Below are 24,156 nucleotides of genomic sequence, written 5' to 3' on the forward strand. Positions count from 1 at the left end.
CGTCCTCGATGCTCTATCAAGCTGGGTGTGAAGAAGTGGCATCTCCAAAAGGATGTACTGCTGGTGTCTCTGTGGTGGCCTGAGGGTCTGCAGTCTGTATGAGTGTTGGAGGATCTGCTGGCTGTATCTGATGGGCTCCTCATGACGTAGCGCAGCCTGCTCAGGTCCTGCCTACTCAGCCTCTGCACGTGCCTCCTCCTCATGATCATCCGCCTCCTCCTCAAATGGCTCAGAAGGGGTGTCAGGCTCGGAGGGGATGTCATGGTGGCCCGATCTGATCATCAACTTTAAATGCTCATAGCGTCGCTTGCTGCGACGCTTAGATCTCTCATATCGCCGCTGGTTGCGGCGCTCCATCTGATCTAACCGATCAAATAGGCGATGCACGAGGTGGTAGATGGGCTCTGAAGCAGGTGGGGGTGTTGTGGTAGTGGCTGGTGCAGCAGATGCTGAAGGGGCAGCAGAAGATGTAGCTGCCTCAGTAAAGGCGGTGAGAAAGGGAGGTCTGTAGCCCAAAGCCTGGAACTTCCTGCTGTGTGGGATAATTTTCTTACATTCGGCGGCAGGTGGCTTCTCATCAGCAATCTCCCAGGTCACCTCAGCTCGGCGTCTCATCTGAGAATCAAATATGGAAGGGGCAGGGTGCCTCGGACGTGGACCCTGGACATGTAGTACCAGATGAAATAGGAAAGATATAAGTCCTTGCCTTCCATCACACACCAAATGAGAGTTATCATGGCAGCTGGCACCTCAGTCTCATGAGTGCTCGGCATCACGTAGTTACTCAGAATCTGCTACCAAAGCCGAGCCTCATCATTCAAATAGATAAGCTTAACTCCTTTTGGGGTCACTGTGGACTTGCCCATGACCCATGGGACAGTAGGATCAAGAGCTATAGTCCGCTTTACTGCGTCCCAGTCAAACCTCATGAATCTCATATCCTCTTCAGCCTGCTGGTAACCATCTAGTTTATCTGATTTAGGTAGGAGCTGGAGGATATCTTCAATTGCTTCCTCAGTAACCAGAATCTGTTTGCCTCTAAGCTGTACTGCATCCAGGGTCGTTTTGAAATAGTTACAGTAGAATTCTCTGACCCAGGATGAATTGACCTCAGTCAAATTCCTCTCCAAGAAGAACCAGCCTCTCTGTTTAATTTGTTCTGAGGTGTATTGTTTGAGTTCTTCTAGAATTTTGAGGGTCTTTTCCAGGTATAGGTTCCTTGAAGTTTGAAAGACCGGATACTTGAGTTCACAGTATCTGTTGGCAAACTTTACTGGGTCTGTAGCAGGCACCAACTGATCAGCCTTTTCCTGCAGGGTAAAATTCTTTTCCCGCCAGGAATCATCATGGAGGATATCTAAGATGGTGGTAGAGGATTCTCCTCTTTTTCTTTTGCCTGTGGTTGCCTTGCCCTTTCCTTTGCTTTTAGGGTCAGACATCCTGAAAAGCAGAAGTTTCAGGATACAGTTTAAAAAACTAAAGCAGAAAAACAGATAAGCAAATAGGATTTTATCAATATAAGCATAGAGGGGCAAAAGAGGAATAAAGTAGCAATATAAGCATGGAGTGAGTTAAATAATTGTAAAATATTGGACTGTATTCAAGTTAAAAGTTTGAGAATGAAAATCACAATCCAAAATCTATGATATGTGGAATTCTTGTTAATCAGGAAAAACAGTAATCATGCCTTGAAATGGTTTTAAGGTAGTTAGGTAAAAACCAAAAGAGAAGTTAGAGAGTTAAAGCAGTTAGGAGTTAAAAAGTGAAGTTAAAGTGAGTGGCATGGTAATGTAGTTCCTAGTTAACAAAAATTGCACAAACTTGAATAACAAGTAACTCACATTCAAGTAAATATTGTAGATTATTGATGATAATTCATATAAAAGATTTGCACAATGAAAGTGAAATCATCAATAATGCAATTTAAAGAATAAGGGAAACAGAAAGAATAAGAAAGCTAGCCCGTGCATTCATGAATTGGCTTGGTTGAAACCAATTAGTGCAAACCAATTTATGAATGGTAGTTGAGGGAAACAATTTGCAGGAAAAAAATTGGGCAGCATTTCGGTTAAAAATTGAACGTTCCCGGGTAATAAACAGCAGCAGAAATAGTTCATATGATAATAAAGTAGTGCAGAAAAGAGTAACAAATAGTAATTCACATGAGTTCAGAATAAACAAACTCAATCTGCATTAAAGAATGGTAAAGAACAGCATATGAACAGCATTATCATCACAGCAAATTCAAAATTGCGAAACAGATAAAACAAGTAACAAGAACGGCGCAATTATCAGGCCTAAATCCACTAACTACATCCTAGCTACCTAACCACCTAAAATCCACTATGATCATGCATCTCTAACTATCCTAATTTGAAAAAAAATGCAACTAACTAATTAACGGTGAAAGGAATCGTTGTTCGGCAGAACCTGGTGGGCAGAGGAACAGAAATTTGACTCAGAGAGATGGTGGTAGTGTGGTAGTGGTGCTGGTGACGCGGCGGCGCTGGGAGGCGGCATGGTGGTAGTTTTTGGTGGAGGCAGGGCGGCGATTTGGTGGTTGGGGAAGAAAGGGGGGTTATGGGGGTTCTGCGAGGGCAGCGCTGGGGGGTGGGGGCGCGGCGGTTCTGGGTGTGGCGGCGCTGGGAGGCGGCTCGGTGATGGGGCGGGGGGCAGTGGAGGCGGAAGGGTGGTAGGGGAAGAGAAGGGAATGAGAAAGGGAGATGGGGGGTTCGGCAAGGGCGGCGCGGTGGCGTGGTGGCCGGCGAGGCGAGGCGGTGTGGGAGGTGGTGGTGATTTGGTGGTTGGGGAGGGGAGAAGGAGCGCTGAGGGGTTGGGGGAAAAGGGGACGCGAAATGGGTTAGGGTTTCACATCGAAGGGGGTAAGTGGATTCAAATCCATGCGAACGCATGGATCACGCGATCGCGTGGTTGAGGTGGAAAGGCAATGACGCGGACGCGTCATTGACGCGATCGCACGAGTGAGGGATAATAAAGTGACACGTACGCGTGGAGCACCCGTACGCGTCGCTCTGAATTGTGCTAAACGCACAAATCCAGCGTCGTTTTGGCACAACTCTCTGTTTCAATTGAGGGGGAAATAATTTCCATGCGACACATACGCGTCGCCCATGCTTTCGCGTGGTGTGTGTGAAGTGAAAGTGACGCGTTCCCGTCACTGACACGAACGCGTGGCCCAAATTGTGCCTAACGCATACTAGCTGCACGATTCCAGCCAAACTTTCTGGGCGTTGGATTGTGACGTCGATTTTGAGTCGACGCCCACGCGTGGCCCATGCGCACGCGTGGGTGGGGTGCATTTTTTTATGCAATATGCAATATGCAGTATGCAGTATGTAAAATGCAGATGCGGATGTTATGAATAAATATAGGTACAATAAAAATAGAATAAAATAAAACAAAAAACAAACAAAACGAAATAAAATTAAAATTGAAAAAGGAACGATCATACCATGGTGGGTTGTCTCCCACCTAGTACTTTTAGTTAAAGTCCTTAAGTTGGACATTCGTTAAGCTCCCTGTCATGGTGGCTTATGCTTAAACTCATCTAAAAATCTCCACCAAAGTTTGCAATTCCAATAGCCTCCGGGGTCCCGTACTAGGCAAGTAAATCCTTTGAGCAAATTAAAGCAGGTTTTCAGACTCCAGGAGTGTTGACTATCAGGATGAATTCTAGAATCCCAAACCTTGCTTCTGTACCCATCTTTGTCTTGATCTACATTTTTTCAGCCGGGTAGTATGGAATTTGAATTCTCACTAAGATGATCAAACATCTTCCGAGACCCATTCAATCGAACTCTATACCAATCCTTGCACCTCAAATTGAAGCGTGGAGCTTTATTGAATCTTGCATACCAGCTCTGAGTGTGAGCCATTTTCCTCTTCCTCTTAAAGCCACAAAGAGCTCTAAGCTGGCCATCTGTTTCAAGCAAATAATATTCAAGTGGAAAAGTAAAGATAAAGACTAAGGATTTTACCCACTTGAAGTTTGTATTGGGTGGTAATGGCCTTGGGATAGGTGTTTCCAGTGGTTTTGCAAGCTCTACTCCCTTGTATTCTTCTGTGAATTCCTCCACTTCTTTGCAAACTTCTCCAACTACAACCACGTCTTGATCAAAGTCTTCGATATCTTCCTCATCACTCAAGTCATAAATTGGAGGTTGGGAAAAGTCTACCTCCACATCATCTTCGTATTCACTTGGGGAAGATTCTCCAATCTCAAAGAATTCACTTGCGGATGCAAGTTCATTACTAGGAGAGCTTAATTCATAGTTATTAGTACCAAGGAAACTTGCTTCTTGATCTGTTTCGTCCAGTTCTTCATAAGATACATGCTTCGGGGGTTGTGCACTATCCTCCTTAGCATCGATTGCAAACTGCTTGGTGGAATTTTCCATAATTCTTAGTTCCCATGGAGGTTTAGCATCTCCTAAGTCTTCAACCAATTCTTCTTCTTTGATAATTACGGCTTCCTCCACTTGTTCCAGTACAAAGTCATGCTCCGTACTGTCCGTTGGAGTTTTTAGTATCTCCTTCATGCTACGTTCTTCATTAGATTGTCTACATGAATCCATGGGGGTTCCTTGAGTGTCCGAACGTCGGGAAGCTAATCGATTGATCGCTTGATCCAATTGGTGAAGGGTTGCATGAAATTTATTCACTGTTTCCTTGAGACGTTCCTGTGATTCTCGGGTTGATGGATATGGACATGGTGCATATGAAAGTGGTGGTTCTTGGGAGTAATTGGATTGGAATTGTGGTGGGTAAGGGTTAGGGTCATATGGAGGTGAATGGTGGTGGGTGGCTTGTGAGTATGGTAGTTCATAGCTATGTTGAGGGGGTGGTTCATAGGTATATAATGGGGCTTGTTGGTAACCACAAGGGGGTCCACCATATCTATCATCTTGGTACACACCTCGGAATGGCTCTTGACCATAGTATACTGGTGGAGGTTGGTTGTCACGAAGGGGTCCACCATAACTATTGTCTTGGCATGCATTGTAGAATGGTCGTTATCCATGGTATCTTGGAAGGTGTTGTTGCCGAAAGGGTTGATCAGATCCTCGTGGCTTCTTCCATCTTTGATTGTTTTGACCTTGATGCATGTTCCTGTTATATCTCCCATTCCTTGCAACAATATCAGAACTAAACTCAAAGCGACAGGGGTGAGAGTTCATAGTAGCTAATAAAAATTAAAAATAAAAATAAAAACAAATAAACAAGCAAAATAAAATATTTATAATAACCAATAATAAGGCACACAATTGCAATTCCCCGGCAACGATGCCATTTTGACGAACTGATTCTTGCTAGTAAAGAATTTTATAAGAATAATCACGTTGTAAGTATAGTTTCTAAACCAAGCAATAATCCTTTCGTACAAAAGTTTGGTTGTCACAAGTAACAAAACCAAATAAAATTTATAACTGAAGTATTTAAACCTCGGGTCGTCTTCTCAAGGAATTGCAGGTAAGTATGATTTATTATTGGTTATGGAAAAATGTGTGTTTTTGGGTTTTTGAAATAGAGAACAAGTAATTTAAATGAAAAGAAAAATAAATTAATAATTAAAAAGAGAACTCTTGGCGAGGTATAAGAACTGGAAATCCCATCCTAGTTATCCTTATCAGGTGTGATGAGAATTATTTATCGCTCCCACTTAGTTAACCCTTACTAAATAAAGGAAAGTCAAGTGGACCAATCAATTTGATCCTCAAGTCCTAGTCAACTCCTGTGGAAAGACTAGCTTTAGAGCGATCCAAATCAATCAGCGAGAATTCCAATTTTCAATCAACTGCTGAGTCTGATAACTCAAGTGTTACCAATTACTTAACCAAAACTAAAAGGAGAAAAATCTAAATTAAATTGAAAGCATCATAAACTGAATAAAACAATTATAAATCTGAAATACCTCAAATTATATTAAATAGAATATTCAAATCTAACATGGAAAGATTCATAAGCCAATTTGGCAACATAAGTAATTAACAAATAAAAGTATTAGAGTAACTAAAAGTAAAAGAGAAACATAGATTAAAGGAATATTGAACCTGGAATTGGAGAAATAACCATAAACTAAGAGAAATCCTACTTCTAAAACCTAAGAGAGAGGAGAGAACCTCTCTCTCTCTAAAACTACATCTAAAAACCTAAAATTGTGTATTATGAATATTGTATGTGTTCTCCTCATTGATTTGTCCATTCTCTGGCTTCTATTCTGTGTTTCTGGGCTTGGATTTGGGCCAAAAAAGGGTTCAGAAATTGCTGGGGGTGACTTCTGCAATTTTCTGCACGTGGCGTCCGTCACGCGTACGCGTCAGTTGTGCTCTGCTCTAGGCACGCGTCCGCGTCGTTCATGCGTACGCGTCACTGCCATTTTGCGCTAGACACGTGTCCGCATTGTCCACGCGTACGCATCGCTACCTTTTTCTTCAAACTTCATTTTTGTACTTTCCTTTCAACTTTGTATGTTTCCTTTCTATTCTCTAAGCCATTCTTGCCTTATGAAGCCTGAAAATACTTAACACACAAATCACAGCACCGAATGGTAATAAAGGATAATTAAAATTAATATTTTTAAAGCATAGGAAACATGTTTTCATATATATCATAAAATAAGGAAGAAATTATAAAACCATGCAAATCTTATGAATAAGTGGGTGAAGAATTGATAAAAACACTTAATTGAACAAAAGATGAATCATAAAATAGGGGTTTATCAGAGGCGGATTGCTTCTATTTTTGACAAGAAAAATCTTGAAGCTCTTCTTCAAATCTTGCTTTCAATGGCAAAGATCTTACCATGCCTTGCTTCGGATCTTCCTTCTTCATAGGCTTTCTTCCTCCTATCCTTTTCTTCTTCCATAGCTTTTGATGACTTCTTCTGATAACTTCTACTTGCTTCTTTTCTCTAATTGAAGTGATATGACCGAATACAAAGAGAGAGGAGAGAGAAGAGACAAAGCGTTCAATGCAAAATTAACTCAATTTAATTTTGAGTTTTGGTTATCTATGCATGCAATTAATCAATTTGAATTTTGATTTCCAATCACAATGGAAAGTAGGTAACCGTGGCTTGCTTGGAGTCCTTCTCTCTTCTTTGAATTCGGACCAAGGCTTTGTTGGTCTAAGAAGAAAATTGTTTTGGGCTGTGCACATGTTTCTTGGCCCAATTAGCTTTGCTATTCCTTTAAGCTATTCAGCCACATATTATGAAGTAATTTAGCACAAATGCTGAAAATAATTTAATCAAATTGGGCTTATGTGATTTTGACCCAATAGAAAACTCATTTTATTTTTCTGCACACTAACACATACATTAGTCAAACCATTGGAAGCAAATAACATAATAATTTTTTAAATTAATATTTTAATAATGTTTGATCATCATAATAATTAAATTTTTTCGAACTCAACAATCTCCCCCTTGATGACAAACATTATTAAAGACTGAATTGAAAAGGATTAGGATTAGAAAACTCCCTTGATGATTTGGCCGAATTCTCCCCCTTTCAATTTATCAAACTATTCCCCTTTAATGTGTGCCTACTGCCAAGTAATATTCATGGAAGCAACTCCTGTATGCATGTTCTAGGAGTTTTAGAATGATATAAATTTTCAAAACATGGAACCTAAGAAAACAGAGCCATGTACTTGAGCAAGCACTTTAATCAAAATGAATCAAGACTCAAGTTTATAAATCCATTTAACAAGCTGCTTAAAATAGTAGATTCAAAACAAGAAGAATAGAATAGTGCAACCAGCCACCATAACAGAGCACAAACTGATGCATCCAACAGCCCAAACAGAGCATAAAGTCATATTAGATCAGAAATAGAGGACTCAAAAACAGAGCACAAGAATTAGAGCAATCGGCAACCCCAATTTAGCCCTAATTTCAGATTCAATTTAGCCCTATTTTTAGTCTTTTCCTCCCACTTTTATCATCAAGGAGGGATCCTGCAAACAAAACAGTGAGAAACAATGCAGTCCATAATATTAAAATATAAACAAAGTATCAAAGTGATTAAGTACAGTCATCCCAAAATGAAACAGTTCAAATGAAACTAAATCCAAAAGTAACAAAACAGATTGTGTCCAGAGGCATAAGCAGTAGAGATCAAATCTTTAGGCATCAGATAGATTGACATCAGAGTCAAGAAGATCGTCTTCTCCTTTAGAATGAGTCATGTCCTTGTCAGTAGTCTCCAAACTCTTAATAAGCAAATTTACCCTTTCACAGCACTTTGTCCAGGATTTTTCATTCTCAAAGGCTTGCTTTCTAGCCTCTTTGTATGATTTAACCATCATGTTGGACATATTTTAGAACTTAGTGAGGACATCTTTTATGATTTCTGAGGATTGAGAAGAATCAGGAGGAAGACTTTCAGCTTCACTTTCAGAGAATACTGATGCCTTTGAACTCTTAGCCTTTTTCCCTTTTGCAGATTCGGAACTCCTCCACCTTTGATTGTAGAGACCCTATTCTCAACAGGCTCATTACTGAGATCCACAGTAAAATGCTCAAAAATACATGTCATGAACATACCATAGGGCAGATTGGATTTCTTTTCACTGCAGACACAGTTCCACATGTGTCTATCATAAGATACGCAAATGAAATAAAAGCAGAATTTAGAATTGAAAACAGCACAAGAGTATCACAAACAGTAACCCTTTGGTAAGAACCACTTTGAGGCATTAAAACATGAGTGATGATTCGGTGCAACAAGGCTAGCACAGGACCGAGAGCCTTATGCGTTAGAGTGGTACCATTCAGAGAAGAAAAGTTTTCACACACCCGAGTCAGAGCGACTTGAAAGGAAACACCAGCATGGTTATCCCATTTCTAGACATATATGCCCTAGCCCCCTCATCTTGATAACCCAAAACAGCATTTATGGTTTCATGATTCAAAGAAAGATGAACTCTTTTGACATAAGAATGCAGTTCACCATCATGAAAAATTATGTTTGCATAAAATTCACGTACCAAGTTTGGGTAAAATGGTTTTCGGATTTTGAAAATAAAAGTGCTTTTCGGATCATGAAAATGTGTTGTGAAATCAATTCCTTTTTCAGAAATATTTTCAAGATTAACCACATAAGAGGCACAGAGATGCGGTTTACCAACACTTGGGAGTGGAACTCATAAGCCGCACAAAATATAAAACGGTAAGGGTCAAAGTGAGAGTGGCTTTTACCATATTTTTTTCTCGAAATCCAAGGAGTCAAAGTTTGATGGCTCTCGGGTGTCATGAAGGATCGGCCATTTTGAGCATTGAGAATGACTTGAGAGATGAGGAGTGGAGTGCCATGGTGGTGATGAGTGATGATGAGGTGGTGAAAGAGAGTCTTTTTCCTCTTCGGGCATAGGCCCCTTTTCTTTTGAAGCCTTCTGTTGTGATGATCCTACTTCCTTACGTGTTGAACCCCTCGCATGGATTCCTTTTCTTGCCATGGAGTCAATGGAATGGGAAGAGGGTGAAGAGGACGAATGGGAATGAATGTGTATGTGAGTATGAGATTGTGGACCTTTGGATGATGGAGAATTTTTGGGTATGGGGGTTCGAGCACTTCTTCAGGTAGGAACCTTCTTCCTCATGATGAAGAAAGTAAAATGGAGAAGGAGAAGTTGAAGAGAGGGCCAAAGAGTGTGGAAGGTGGAGAGAGGTTACACCATCATAAATACTTAGTGGAGGATATCTCATTTAAAGCAATCAGCATTAATGAAAATGCTTTTTAATAAGGAATTTAAAAATAAAAAAGAATAACCGAAAAGACTTTTCCTTGAAAAGTGGGAGAAGATATAGAAAAAAGATTTGATTTGACAAAAACTCCCTTTTGAAAGATATGATGTGAAACCCTTTTCAAAAATAAATTATTTAAAAAAAATTATTAAAAAATATGATGCTAAAAAATAATGAGCCAGTATCATGGAATAGGCCCAAAAGTGGTTGAAAGGGTTTGAGTCCAAGGTACTAGGTTTCAGTCTTCCCCTATTTAATGACCTGTTCATCACTTGTCTAAATTTGTCTCCCTGCTGCCTACGAGACAAAAACAAACAGAGGCATGAAAATCACATTTTTTCAACAGAACTTAAATCCATCATCCCGAAACTGTTTCTTAATGAACAAAATCTGTCTTCACACAGAGGTTTAGTGAAAATGTCAACAAGTTGCTCTTCAGATTTTACAAATTGGATATTAATAGTATCTTTTTGCACATGTTCCCTAATAAAGTGATATCGAACCTCAATGTGTTTAGTTCTAGAGTGCAGTACAGGATTTTTTGAAATGTTTATTACACTCATATTCTCACAAAACAAAGGTATACTATTGATTTTCAATTTGTAATCTTCCAATTGAGTTTTAAGCTATAAAAGTTGAAATCAACAAGTAGCCGCGGATATGTATTTGGCTTCAGCCGTGAATAAAGCAACAGTGGCTTGCTTTTTGCTTGACCACATGTTTAGTGAGCTTCCAAGGAAGCAACACATTCCGGACATGCTTCTTCTATCCACTCGGTCTCCCGCGTAATCTGCATTACAAAATCCTACTGCACAAAACTCATTAGATTTAGGATACCATAAGCCAATATTACATGTGCCCTTAATGTATCTAATGATTCTTTTGACGGCTGGAAGATGGGACTCTTTTGGGTGAGATTGAAATCTAGAACACACACCTACACTTTGAACAATATCCGGCCTAGAGGATGTAAGATACATAAGTGATCGTATCATTCCTCTATACCTTGTTTCATCCACATCTTTGCCATTTTCATCTTTATCAAGTTTAGTGTTTGGATGCATAGGAGTTCCCACTGGTTTGGAGTTTTCTAGACCGAATTTCATGATTAACTCTTTGGCATATTTTCCTTGGTGAATAAAGATACCACTAGGAGTTTGTTTGATTTGAAGACTAAAATAGAAAGTTCATTCTCCCATCAAACTCACTAGTCATTAGTTTTTCAAACTCTTCACACAAGGATTCATTGGCCGATCCAAACACAATGTCATCCACATAAACTTGAACAAGTAAGATATCATCATTAGACTCTTTTATAAACAAAGTAGTATCGGTGGTACCCCTTTGAAAGTTGTTTTCTAACAAGAAGGCACTAAGCCTTTCATATCAAGCTCTTGGAGCTTGCCTAAATCCATAAAGAGTCTTAGAGAGTTTAAAAACATGATTTGGAAACTCTTTGCTTTCAAAACTGGAGAGTTGAGCCACAAATACTTCCCTATCTATAAAACCATTAAGAAAAGCACATTTGAAATCCATTTGAAACATTTTAAAGCCCTTGTGGGCAGCATAGGCAAGAAGCAACCTAATTGCTTCCATTCTTGCTATCGGAGCAAATGACTCATCAAAATCAATACCTTCCTCTTGATCGTAACCTTGGGCCACTAGTCTAGCCTTTTTACGAACAACACTACCATCCTCACCCAATTTATTTTTGAAAATCCATTTTGTACCGGTTACCTTTTTAACATAGGAATTCGGTACAAGGGTCCAAACCTCATTCTTATCAAATTGTGCTAGCTTTTCCTCCATGGCTTTAACCCATGAGGGGTCTTCAAGAGCTTGCTTCACATTGAGAGGTTCCAATTGGGACAAGAAGGCAACATTGCTTGGTTCTATTTGCTTCTTGCTTGAGGATCTAGTGGTTATGCCTTGTGAAGGATCACCAATGATGAATTCATTAAAGTAACCCTTCAAAAATTTCCATTCACGTGACTTTTAAGGAAACTTCTGCCTTGACGAGTTTCAGTAGACAACTCTGTTCTGGATTCTCTGGCTTGTTTAGGAGACAAAACATAAATGTCTCCTTCATTCTGAAGAGACGTTTCTGGACAGACAGATTCAACAGCTGGGACAGACTTGAGATTTTCTTGACTGGCTTGTTGGTTCACATCAGTTTCACTACTTGCATCATCATCTAACATAGCACTTGGAATAGAGTTAGAATCACGAAAAGACACATGTATGGATTCTTCAATGGTTCTATATTCTTTCAGGTAAACCCTAAATGCTTTGCTAGTGGTAAAGTATCCAACAAACATTCCTTCATAAGATTTTGGATCAAATTTTCCAAGATTTTTTTTATTGTTAAGTACAAAATATTTGCATCCAAAAATATAGAAATACTTAAGATTAGGTGGGGTTTCTTTCCAAAGCTCATATGGAGTTTTCTTTAAACCTTTTCTAATGATGATTCTATTTAAAATATAACAAGCTGTGTTTACAGCTTCAGCCCACAAAAACTTTGGAACATCATTTTCACAAAGCATTACCCTAGTCATTTCTTGAAGGCTTCTATTCCTTCTTTCAACAACCCTATTTTGTTGAGGTGTTCTTGGGCATGAAAAGTTATGTGCTATTCCAAACTCATCACAAAAATTTTCAAAATCTTGATTTTCAAACTCCTTTCTATGATCACTTCTCAAGTGGACAATTTTTAAATCTTTTTCATTTTGGATCTTTTTGCAAAGAGAGGAAAAAGCATAGAACGCATCATTTTGGTGAGCTAAGAAAAGAACCAACCAAATCTAGAGTAATCATCCACCACTACCAAACCATAATATTTTTCTCCTAAACTTTGTGTTCTGGTAGGACAAAAAAGATCAATATGTAACATTTCCAATGGCCTTTTAGTGGAAATTCTATCTTTGGGTTTAAAAGACGATCTTACTTGTTTGCCTAGTTGATAAGCATCACAAGTAATATCTTTATCAAATTTAATATTTGGAATTCCTCTAACTAAATTCTTTTTAACAAGCTTAGAAATTTGGTAGAATTTCTTATGCCAAAGCCATTTTTCAGATTCAAGAGAGGTAAAACAAGTTACTTTTTTATCCTTTAAATCCTCTAAAGTTAATCCATACACATTATTGCATCTTTTTGCTTTAAATAAAATATCACCGGATTTTTCACAAATAACCAAGCAATCCAATTTTCTAAAAATAACCAAATATCCAAGATCACACAATTGGCTAATGCTTAGTAGATTGTGCTTTAATCCGTCAACAAGCAAAACATCATTAATGAAAGAAGAGAAGTTTTTACCCACTTTACCTATGGCCACTATTTTTCCCTTTCCATTACGAAAGTAACAAATCCTCCATCATACTCATCAAGCTTGATGAAGAATGTTGACTTCCCGGTCATATGCCTAGAGCACCCACTATCCAACATGTTGTCCTTTCTTTTGGATGCTAGGCAAACCTACAAAAACACTTAAGTGACCTTAGGTATCCAAATCTTTTTGGATCCTTTAATGTCAAACCATCTCCTTTGTCCCAAGTCATTATAATCACAAACAATCTTGTAAACTTTATCTCCAATCATCCTTTCACTCATGAAACACTGAATAGGAAAATATCCATTTCGATTGCATAATCTACAAAATTTTTGAGTTACTATTTTTCTAAAGCTTGTTGGGTTTTGAAACCTTATGTCATCCGAAGAGGATGCCATGTTGGTAAAAGAAGATTTTTCAATAAATTTTTCAGATTTGTGAAAATCCAAACCAACATTATCATAAAGAGGTTTTTGACTAGCCAAGAGTTGATTTAAATGTTCAGAACTTTGAGCAAAGCTGGCTAAGTCCTTTTTAAGTCTTTTTACCTCTTTGTGTAGCCACTCATTTTTCTCAAAATAGTTTAGATTTGCAGTCACAGAATGATGATATTCACAACTCTTAAGTTCAGCTTTTAACCGCTTGTTTTCTTCAACAAGATCAACAGCAGTTTCGGCTTCCCTTAATTTATCTTTGAGAAAACTATTTTCTGCTTTTAGAATGGTAACTTGAGATTCAAGATCATAGTTTTTATTTAAGAAACATCTTATTTTTTCATTTAGATGATCTATCATAAGATGAAGGTCTTTAGTTGAGGGTTCATGAAATATTACCTCATCCACTATGTCGGCCATGAGACAAGTTTGGGACTTGGTTTTGGTTTCCTCTTCTTCATCCAAATCATTCTCCAAGTCTTCCCAAGATGCCATGAGTCCTTTCCTCTTTTTCTTTTTCGGTTTGTCCTCCTTCTTCAGTTTAGGACAATCAAACTTGAAGTGTCCAGTTTCCTTACAGTTGTAGCAGATCACCTTGCTTAGATCCCTCTTTGGTTTCCTTGAACTACCTCATTTGTTCCGTCCCTTCAACTTCATCATTTTCCTAAATTTCTTAGCAAACAAAACAAAGTCATCGTCAGATAAATTATCACTGGATTCATCATCCAGAGATTCAGTGACTGATTTGAGAGCAACTCTTTTCTTTTTTGTATCTCTCTTTAAATAAGTGTTTTCAAAAGCAAGTAAGTTCCCTCTCAGATCATCATAGGTCATTCATCAATACCACTACTCTCAGTGACAAACCCCAATTTGAGGGTTTATCTTGTGCTGATTTCAGGGGTTTTATCAATGATTCCACACACTTTCTATATGAAAATACAAGATTTTGCATTCCTTTCCTAGTTTTGCCTCATGAATGAAAACATGCTTATTTCGCACTAAAATAGATACATTTCTAATCTTCTCTTGATGCCATTCGATGCCGTGACTTGTGTGTTAAGTGGTTTCAAGATATAGAGTAGGAATGGACCGAAAGAGAGAAGGAAGACGGGTACAAAGGAAGGAAGCATGAGGATTAAGCTTTGGAAATTTCTGCATGGGCGCGTGCGCGCACTTGGCGCGCCCGCGCGGATAGGGCAACATGAAGCCAAAGCCAAGAGCCGGCTTGAGAAGCGGCTAAGCCAGGATCTTCATGGGTGCGCATGCGTACATCACGCCTCCGCGCACATTACAAGACGCCTCGACGGCGCGTGCGCGTACCTTGCGCGTGCACGCCGATTTGCGAATATGATTTTTTAAGAAGTCACGTGACTTAGGCGTGGAGGCAGTTAAGGATCCCACTTTTGGGGAAACACCTTGGCGGGAAAAGCTTAAGAAGACCAAAGGAGCAAGGGTTAAGGACAATTGTTAGTTCATTTTTCTAGATCTAGATATTTTTGGGAGAGGAGAGTTAGTTACACTTTGGGGAGAAGAAGAGGGAGTTTCCAAGCTTTTCACTAGGGTTCATCCTCATCTAATTTCTGAATTTTCAATGACTTTTTGGTGAGATCCATTACAATTCTCACTCCACTTTGTATGTCATAGATTTTCTTCTCCAATTTCAAGTAGTAGATGCAATTGATCAATTCTCATAGATCTAGAATTCAACTTTGTAATTTTGGATTTCGTCCCTATTTTGAGAATTCGATTTTCATTGCTATTCTTTGAGACTTGTTGTTAGACGGCCTCATGAGAAAATATGGCATCATCCACAAAGTCGCCACGGCTTACCACCCTCAGACAAACGGCCAAGCCGAAGTCTCTAACCGGGAAATCAAGCATGTGTTAGAAAGGATTGTAAAGCCGAATAGGAAAGATTGGAGCATTAAACTCTCTGATGCACTGTGGGCCTATCGAACGGCTTACAAGACACCCATTGGCATGAGCCCCTTCCGGCTTGTATATGGTAAAGCATGTCACTTACCGGTGGAGATTGAACACAAAGCTTATTGGGCCGTAAAGGAGTGTAATATGAGCTTGGGTGGGGCCGGAGTAGAGAGAAAGCTTCAATTGGCAGAATTAGAATGTTTGAGATTGGAAGCTTACGACAACTCTAGACTTTATAAGGAAAAGTTGAAAGCCATCCATGACAAGAACATTAGGAGAAGAGAATTCCGACCCGGTGACCTAGTCCTTCTCTACAATTCAAGGTTGAGATTACTACCCGGAAAGCTTAGATCAAGGTGGGATGGGCCCTACCAAGTGGAGAAAGTAGAACCTTATGGAGTCTACCACTTGCGCCACCCATCAAGCCCGAACATCTTCAAGGTAAACGGGCACCGTCTCAAATTGTATCATGGTGAGCAAAGAAAGAACGCCAAGGAATTTGAAGTGTTCCTCTTGAGGGATGCAACTCTTGAACAAACACTATAAGCTACTAAAAGTCCAACTTAAGGACGTTAAACAAAAGTGCTAGGTGGGAGACACCCCACCATGGTAAGATCTTCCTTTGAGATTTGTACATAGACACTTGACTTCATGTTTGTTAGCTAGATTTTAATGACAACTCCCCTTCATTTGTTGACTTCATTGATAGTTTACCAAGTAAAATGCCCTGCTATAGTGCTTAAGTAGCTGTATGGGGGGGGTTTTAAAATGTCAAAAGTAGTGTAAACACTTGCAAATTTAGACAAACCACCCCTCTGCGCATGCGCGCACATGGCGCGTCCGCGCACATGGGCGAAATCTGCCAATCGACGCGCAAGCGCACTGTGCGCGTCCGCGCCGATTGCCTTGCTGCCCTCCTAGTACATCCTACAGAGAGTTAAGCCACTCTCAAGCCTACACTAAGCCGCCGGCCCAGCACCTTTGCCGCGTGCACGCACCTGGCGCACACGCGTCCATACAAGGCGAGCACGAAATGCACGCGCGCGCCGCAGCCGCGCACGCGCCCTTTTATTCTGCACTCCTCTCTGAGCCACTTCACAGAGAGTTGAGCCCCCTCCAGGCCCTTCTCATGCCTGGGGCACAACCACGTGGACGCGTGCGACACTGTGCGCGCGCGCGCCAAAAAAACGCTGAAGCAATCTCTGGTACTTCGTCCAGAGAGTTATGCCACCCCTATGCCTCTCTTGTGCCGCCAGCCCAAGCGCATGGACGCGCACGCGCAATGTGCGCGCGCGCGCCCCTAGTCCACCTCACTCCCTGCGCGAGCGCGCACCGCGCGCGCACGCGCCGGTGATCGACGCCATCTTTAAAAAGGGCACACTTACCCCTTCATTCTCATTCCACCTCTCTTCTTCTTCCATATCCTTCTCCATCTCACAAGGTATTATACTAGGCTCCCTCTTAGTCCAATAATCTCTTGTGGTTCTTATTCATTTAGTTGCACCATCTTTTAGGTAGCTTCTTTCTTCTTTTTTTTTCTCTTCCTTCTTTCTCTAGTTACTTCCTTGGGATGTCTTTGCTCTCTCCTCTCTTTCAATCCAATTCTTCATGGGCATTTGGGTCTCAAACTCACTTACATGAATAGATGAATGGTGTTGCTTAATTTTCTTGCAATCAATATGCACTATAATCATTAATAATGGATTGTGGAATGTTACATTGCTCTCATTTTCACATAATCACATACTACTTCAAGGATGCACGCCAAGTGTTCGATGAAAGGCACACTTGAATTTTGGACTCATTGTGACTACCTTGCCTCTCAACCAATCACTTTTGAGTGCATCCCCACTTTCCACAAACCATTCATCCCCATTTTCTTAGCTTGCCTTCCATTTCTGGTCCCTAAGGGTGTGTGCTTCTCATGCCTCTTCCTTGCATGCTTAAACTACCCTTGCACCACATGAAAATAATTTGCCTTGCTCTTCACACATTATCCTAGTTACATGTTGCAGCTGTCATGTAACAAAGATACCCATATTCTATGGCATAACTTTTCATTACATAGAGCTCATGTACCTCCACTTCTTTGGGTTTGATATTTTCCCTTTCTTGCTTCCACAGGATGGTCATCAAGAAGAACAAAGGGAAAGGCCCCAAGAAGCCAGCTTCCAATAAAGTGCGCCAAGAACTAACGGCCAGGCCCCTCCTGAAGAAGACCAAGGGCCCCGTTGACGTTCTAGAGAAGGACAACCCTCCTAAGGATTCAAACAAGTTCCCCAACCGTTACTGCGAACTTGTTTACTCCAGAATGATTGAAAGGAATTACCATCCGGAACCCCTCCTAGTCTTACCGGCTCACCTCAGTCTGATTGTGATGCCACACATTGACCGGAGGCAATGGAGGTTCCTCTTGAGGCAACCAAAGGAGGCCAATCTCTCATGGGTGGTGGAATTCTACTCCAACTTCCACTCACCTCATCTCACATCAATATTTGTGCGCCGAAAACAAGTGTCGGTCACAGTGGAAACCATCCGAGAAGTCCTTGGGATTGAACCGTCAACGGATGCATATGACGCCTACCAAGAAGTCTTGGCTACATGCGTTGACCGCGCATTCGATTGGAGCGCGATCCTCCGCGTCATTGCTTTACCCGACACATATTGGATTCGGGGGACCATAAAGCGAAGACCCAAGGGTTTAGATGTCCGCCACCTCACTCAAGAAGCCACGGCATGGGCCCAAATTCTAGCTCACTACGTGCTCCCAAGCACACATGGGTCGTCCATCACCGCCGAGCTTGCCTTATTAATATGGTGCATCTTGACCGAGAAACCGGTCGACGTTCCGCATGCCATCCGCTAATCCATGGGGCGCATTCATGCCAAGGGAAATCTACCATTCCCCGCTTTAGTGACGGCATTAGTTGCGAAAGCCGGCGTCAACCGGGAGGCTAAAGATAGGCGAACCTCAATACCGGTCGATGGTGATATCATTCCGACCAAGAGATGCCTCAAGCCTCCGGAAGTCACCAAGGACATTGAACTGCCCACACCAACTGGCCACGCTACCACTTCATCTACATCACAAAAATCGACCGCCCAACGCCTTGAGGACCTTCACAACAAATTAGACCGTTATGAGAGGCGTAACCAACGCCGCTATGCTCATGTGAAGAGGCTTCTAAGCATAATCACCCCACCTATGGAGGAACCCGATATCTCCACCTCCACCGCAAATTCAAGCGGAGATAGCAATGGCATTGGAGATGTGGCACACTCGGAGCTCAATCACCCAGTGCGCCTAACCTCTAGCACGGAGGACCGTGCTAAGTTTTAAGTGTGGGGAGGTCGGCCGACCGATCTCCGTAGGTAACATCTGAATAAATCTAAATAAATTAGGATAGGTTGCATGATTAGGTTTTAGTTGGCACCATTCGCATGATAAGTCTGCTTGGTTGGAACAATGAAATTCTCTCTTAGGAAACCAATACTTTGGGGCAACCATGGCATTGCAAATTCTAAATGCTTTGACGCCAAAGTTGCATGAAGAATTATATTTTGGAACATGGGTTTGAAGTTAAGAACACAAGCTTGTGAGATTTGAGCCTAATGGTGTGGTTACATCTTATAACCACTTATTTTTCCTTCTTGTGTGCATTATTCTCTTTCTATGATTGTGATCTTTGATTTGTTTGATTCTTTATGTCCATTATTTGGTGTATTCATGCATTTATATGATTGAGGCCATCATTTCACTAGCTCACTCACCCAAATGGCCTTACCTTCTATCTTCCTTTGTTAGCCAAATTTGAGCCTACGATTAACCCACTTTGTTCTTAATTTAGCACAATACAAGCCTTAAAGCGGAAAACAATAAAAGTCCTTATTTGGATCTTTGATTAGCTTAGGCTAGTGTGTGTGAGTATCATTCAAGTGTGGGAACCTTGGGACATTGGGTGAATAAAAGGGTATTTTGTATTATTATTGAAAATATTGGGAATTGGGTACATACTCATGTATTGATCAAATGTAAAACCTTATGCATTGACGCTCTTGTATATAGAAAAAAAAAATAAGAAAAACAAAAGAACAAAAGAAAAAGAAAAACAATATGGAAAAGAAAAGAAAAAATAGAAAAAAAAAAGAGAAGAAAAATAATAAAAAGGGGACAAAATGCCCCAAAATGAAGCTCAAGAGGAATCAATGCATAAGTATTGTGAAACGAAAAGAAAATGCATGAGTATGTGGAAAAGTGAGGAATGGGTAGTTAGGTTAGTACTTAATTGTATAGGTCATTATATAGGTTAGGTGAGAAAGTTTAAGTTAATCAAAGATTCAAATCCTAAGTCCACTAGCCATATATGACCCTACCTTGACCCTAACCCCATTACAACCTAAGGAAAAGACCTCATGATAAGTGTATGCATGCATTGAATAATTGTTGATTGTTAGATGAAAAACAAATCTTGGAAAGCATGATTAGGGGAGAATTGAGAGAATAAACCCCAAACACCGAGTGATTAGAGTGCAAACACTTCCGACGAGGGTTCGATGCTCAATCCTTTGATTCCCGGCTCTCGCGAGCATTCCTCATGCAAGGTTGCACATATTGCATTTGATGCTTATAAAGTGGCAAGTCCTATGCTTTGACCACCATCGTAGCCCATGTGCTCGCATATGTCCTAAGAAGGCTAATTTGCTCCCAACCAAGTGGATAGTGGCACTAGTCATAGTTGCATGCATATAAGTAGGTTGCACTTCATGAGTCTTATACTTTTGCAATCCCTCGGTCTTCTGTGTTTCTTTGCATTTCTCTAAGCATGAGGACATGCTAGAATCTAAGTGTGGGGAGGTTGACAAACCCCAATTTGAGGGTTTATCTTGTGCTGATTTCAGGGGTTTTATCAATGATTCCACACACTTTCTATATGAAAATACAAGATTTTGCATTCCTTTCCTAGTTTTGCCTCATGAATGAAAACATGCTTATTTCGCACTAAAATAGATACATTTCTAATCTTCTCTTGATGCCATTCGATGCCGTGACTTGTGTGTTAAGTGGTTTCAGGATATAGAGTAGGAATGGACCGAAAGAGAGAAGGAAGACGGGTACAAAGGAAGGAAGCATGAGGATTAAGCTTTGGAAATTTCTGCATGGGCGCGTGCGCGCACTTGGCGCGCCCGCGCGGATAGGGCAACATGAAGCCAAAGCCAAGAGCCGGCTTGAGAAGCGGCTAAGCCAGGATCTTCATGGGTGCGCACGCGTACATCACGCCTCCGCGCACATTACAAGACGTCTCGACGGCGCGTGCGCGTACCTTGCGCGTGCGCGCCGATTTGCGAATATGATTTTTTAAGAAGTCACGTGACTTAGGTGTGGAGGCAGTTAAGGATCCCACTTTTGGGGAAACACCTTGGCGGGAAAAGCTTAAGAAGACCAAAGGAGCAAGGGTTAAGGACAATTGTTAGTTCATTTTTCTAGATCTAGATATTTTTGGGAGAGGAGAGTTAGTTACACTTTGGGGAGAAGAAGAGGGAGATTCCAAGCTTTTCACTAGGGTTCATCCTCATCTAATTTCTGAATTTTCAATGACTTTTTGGTGAGATCCATTACAATTCTCACTCCACTTTGTATGTCATAGATTTTCTTCTCCAATTTCAAGTAGTAGATGCAATTGATCAATTCTCATAGATCTAGAATTCAACTTTGTAATTTTGGATTTCGTCCATATTTTGAGAATTCGATTTTCATTGCTATTCTTTGAGACTTGTTGTTAGATCCTTGTGTTGCAATACTTTCAATTCGACTTTTCTTCTCATTTTACTATGACTTTCCTTCTTGCTCATCACATGTTTGATAAAATGACAACACTAGCTATGGAGTAGAATTTTCACACTTGGCATAGGGTTTGGTCCTTGGAAGAAGTTGAATAGTTGTATCAATAGTTGATTTGGAATTAGGGATTGCTAGTTGGCTTGGAGTGCACTAAAGCTAGATTCCCATAAGGTGAAGCTAGGACTTGTGACTCAAGTTGATTGCTTTCATTTGACCTCCCTCTATACCTAGGGGATAACTAAATGAAGCAAGGCCTAATTGTTGTCAACATTGAATGGACTATAAGGATAGAATTTCTAATGCCAACCCTAAGCCAAGTCTTTTGATAATTGATTGTTTGTTTCTCATTACTTTGCTAAAACCTTCAAAGAATCCCAACAAGGCTTACTAAATCAATAAGATGCACACTTTAGCAATTCCAAGGGAGAACGACTCGGGAGACTAGTACTCTCGGATATAGATTGTAGATTTGTTTGATGAAGAATTTTGCGTCGGTTTAGACTATACTACGATTGATCATTTGATAATTTCTATACCGGCAAAAATTCATTTGTCACTCAGCTATTATTATAGTCTTGGTTTCCCACTCTTTAATGAGACATCTCAATATTCTCCTCACAAGTACAAATTCTGGATGTCTGATTCCCATAGCATCCAAGCCAGTGATGATAATGTTGAATCTTTCAAATATTTCATCTATTGTTTCTCCTTCCTTCATTGAGAACATTTCATAGTCTCTGTTTAGTATGTCTATTTTGGATCTTTTGACTTGGGTTGTCCCCTCATTAGTGACTTGAAGCTTGTCCCAAATTTTTCTTGCTGTTGTGCATCTTGATACCCGTCGGTATTCCTCGAAACTGACAGCACAGTTGAGCAGGTTGACAGCTTTAGCATTGAGCTCTATTTTCTTTCTGTCATCTTCATTCCAATCGGCCTCAGCCTTGGAAACAACCACTCCATCAGCTCCAGTAGTGGTTGGAAATTGTGGACCTTCCAGGATTATCTTCCAAAGTCTGTAATCTACAGACTGAATAAAGATCTTCATTTTTTCTTTCCAGTAGCTGTAGTTCTTTCCATTGAATAATAGAGGTCTGTTGCTTGACTGCCTTTCTGTTAGAGTATAGGCTACCATATTTGAGCCACTGTTAACCGCCATCAGGATCTTTTCTCCAAGCTACAAAGCTTGATCTCTTTGAGACCAAGCTCTGATACCAATTGATGGTAATCAGTGGCTAAGAGAAGGGGAGGTTGAATCTTAGCCTCTTTTTTGCTGAATGTTAATTTCTGTTTTTTCAAAGAAGCTTTAGGAGATATTTCTGCTTTTGTCTCATAACAAGTCAAGAAATTTTTTTTTGTCTTGTAACGGGTTAGGAGATATTTTTCATTTTTGTCTCCAACGCAACAGAAACAGAACATGAGTAGAAGAGAAAGAGAGAATCACACCCAGATGTATCCTGGTTCAGTTGCTAAGTGCAATGCAGCCTACATCAAGTCACCATCACAATAGTGATGGAATTTCACTATAATCATCATATTACAAATATCAATTCTTTCCAAGGATCTACCCAATCCTATCTGGGATAAATCCAGATTCTATCCCCAAATCTGAACTTGACTTGGACTCCTACCAAACTTTCAACCACAAAGTGCTAACCCAACTTGCAAGGAAATCCTCACAGGATCATGAAACACAACATATAGATGTACAAAGAAACTCTAAGACATCTATGGCTTTTTCTCTAATATTGCTCATTGCCTTTTTCCTCTTACTGGATTTTCTTACAAACCTCACCATGTTTGCCTTTTACCATCAGACTCAGACAGACAATACTAAGAAAAAGAAAACTAAATGAACATCTTTGAAGGAGAAGAACTCAAGAAGCTTGGGTAGCTTTGAGAACTCTGTGCTTTCACTTTCTCTCCATGATCTCAACCCTTGGTTGTTCACCCTTAATATAGAAAGAGAAGCTTCCAAGGTTGAAACCGGTTCAACCAAGCAACTTCTTCTCCTACCAAAAATAGCAGTGGTTCGGACAGAGAGAAGAGAGAGGGAAAACCAAAATCAAACCAACATGCATGTACCTCTCTCAACCCTTCTCATCAAGTTCCTTCACTTTGAGCCCTTGATCTTGACTTTGACTCCAAGAAGGAATTCTAACCCTTGATGAATCTCTGACCCAGGACAGCTCCATGCTTTTCATTTTTTCTTCTTCCTACGCGTAGCTCCAGAGGCTATCTTCTTTTTTTGATGAACAAAAACGGAAATGAGCTTTTGCAACTGAGATCTTTCTCTCTGACAGAGGCGGATTACTTCTATTTTTAACAAGGAAAATCTTGAAGCTCTTCTTCAAATCTTGCTTTCAATGGCAAAGATCTTGCCATGCCTTGCTTCGGATCTTCCTTCTTCATAGGCTTTCTTCCTCCTATCCTTTTCTTCTTCCATAGCTTTTGATGACTTCTTCTGATAACTTTTACTTGCTTCTTTTCTCTGATTGAAGTGATATGACAGGATACAAAGAGAGAGGAGAGAGAAGAGACAAAGCATTCAATACAAATTTAACTCAATTTAATTTTGAGTTTTGGTTACCTATGCATGGAATTAATCAATTTGAATTTTGATTTCCAATTACAATGGAAAGTAAGTAACCGTGGCTTGCTTGTAGTCCTTCTCTCTTCTTCCAATTCGAACCAAGGCTTTGTTGGTCTAAGAAAAAAATTATTTTGGGCTGTGCACATGTTTCTTGACCCAATTAGCTTTGCTATCCCTTTAAGCAATTCAACCACATAGTATGAAGTAATTTAGCACAAATGCTAAAAATAATTTAATCAAATTGGGCTTATGTGATTTTGACCT

This window comes from Arachis ipaensis, chromosome B3 (genome assembly GCF_059453495.1).
Source record: "Arachis ipaensis isolate K30076 ecotype BB chromosome B3, ASM5945349v1, whole genome shotgun sequence".
In the NCBI taxonomy this organism is placed as follows: Eukaryota; Viridiplantae; Streptophyta; class Magnoliopsida; order Fabales; family Fabaceae; genus Arachis; species Arachis ipaensis.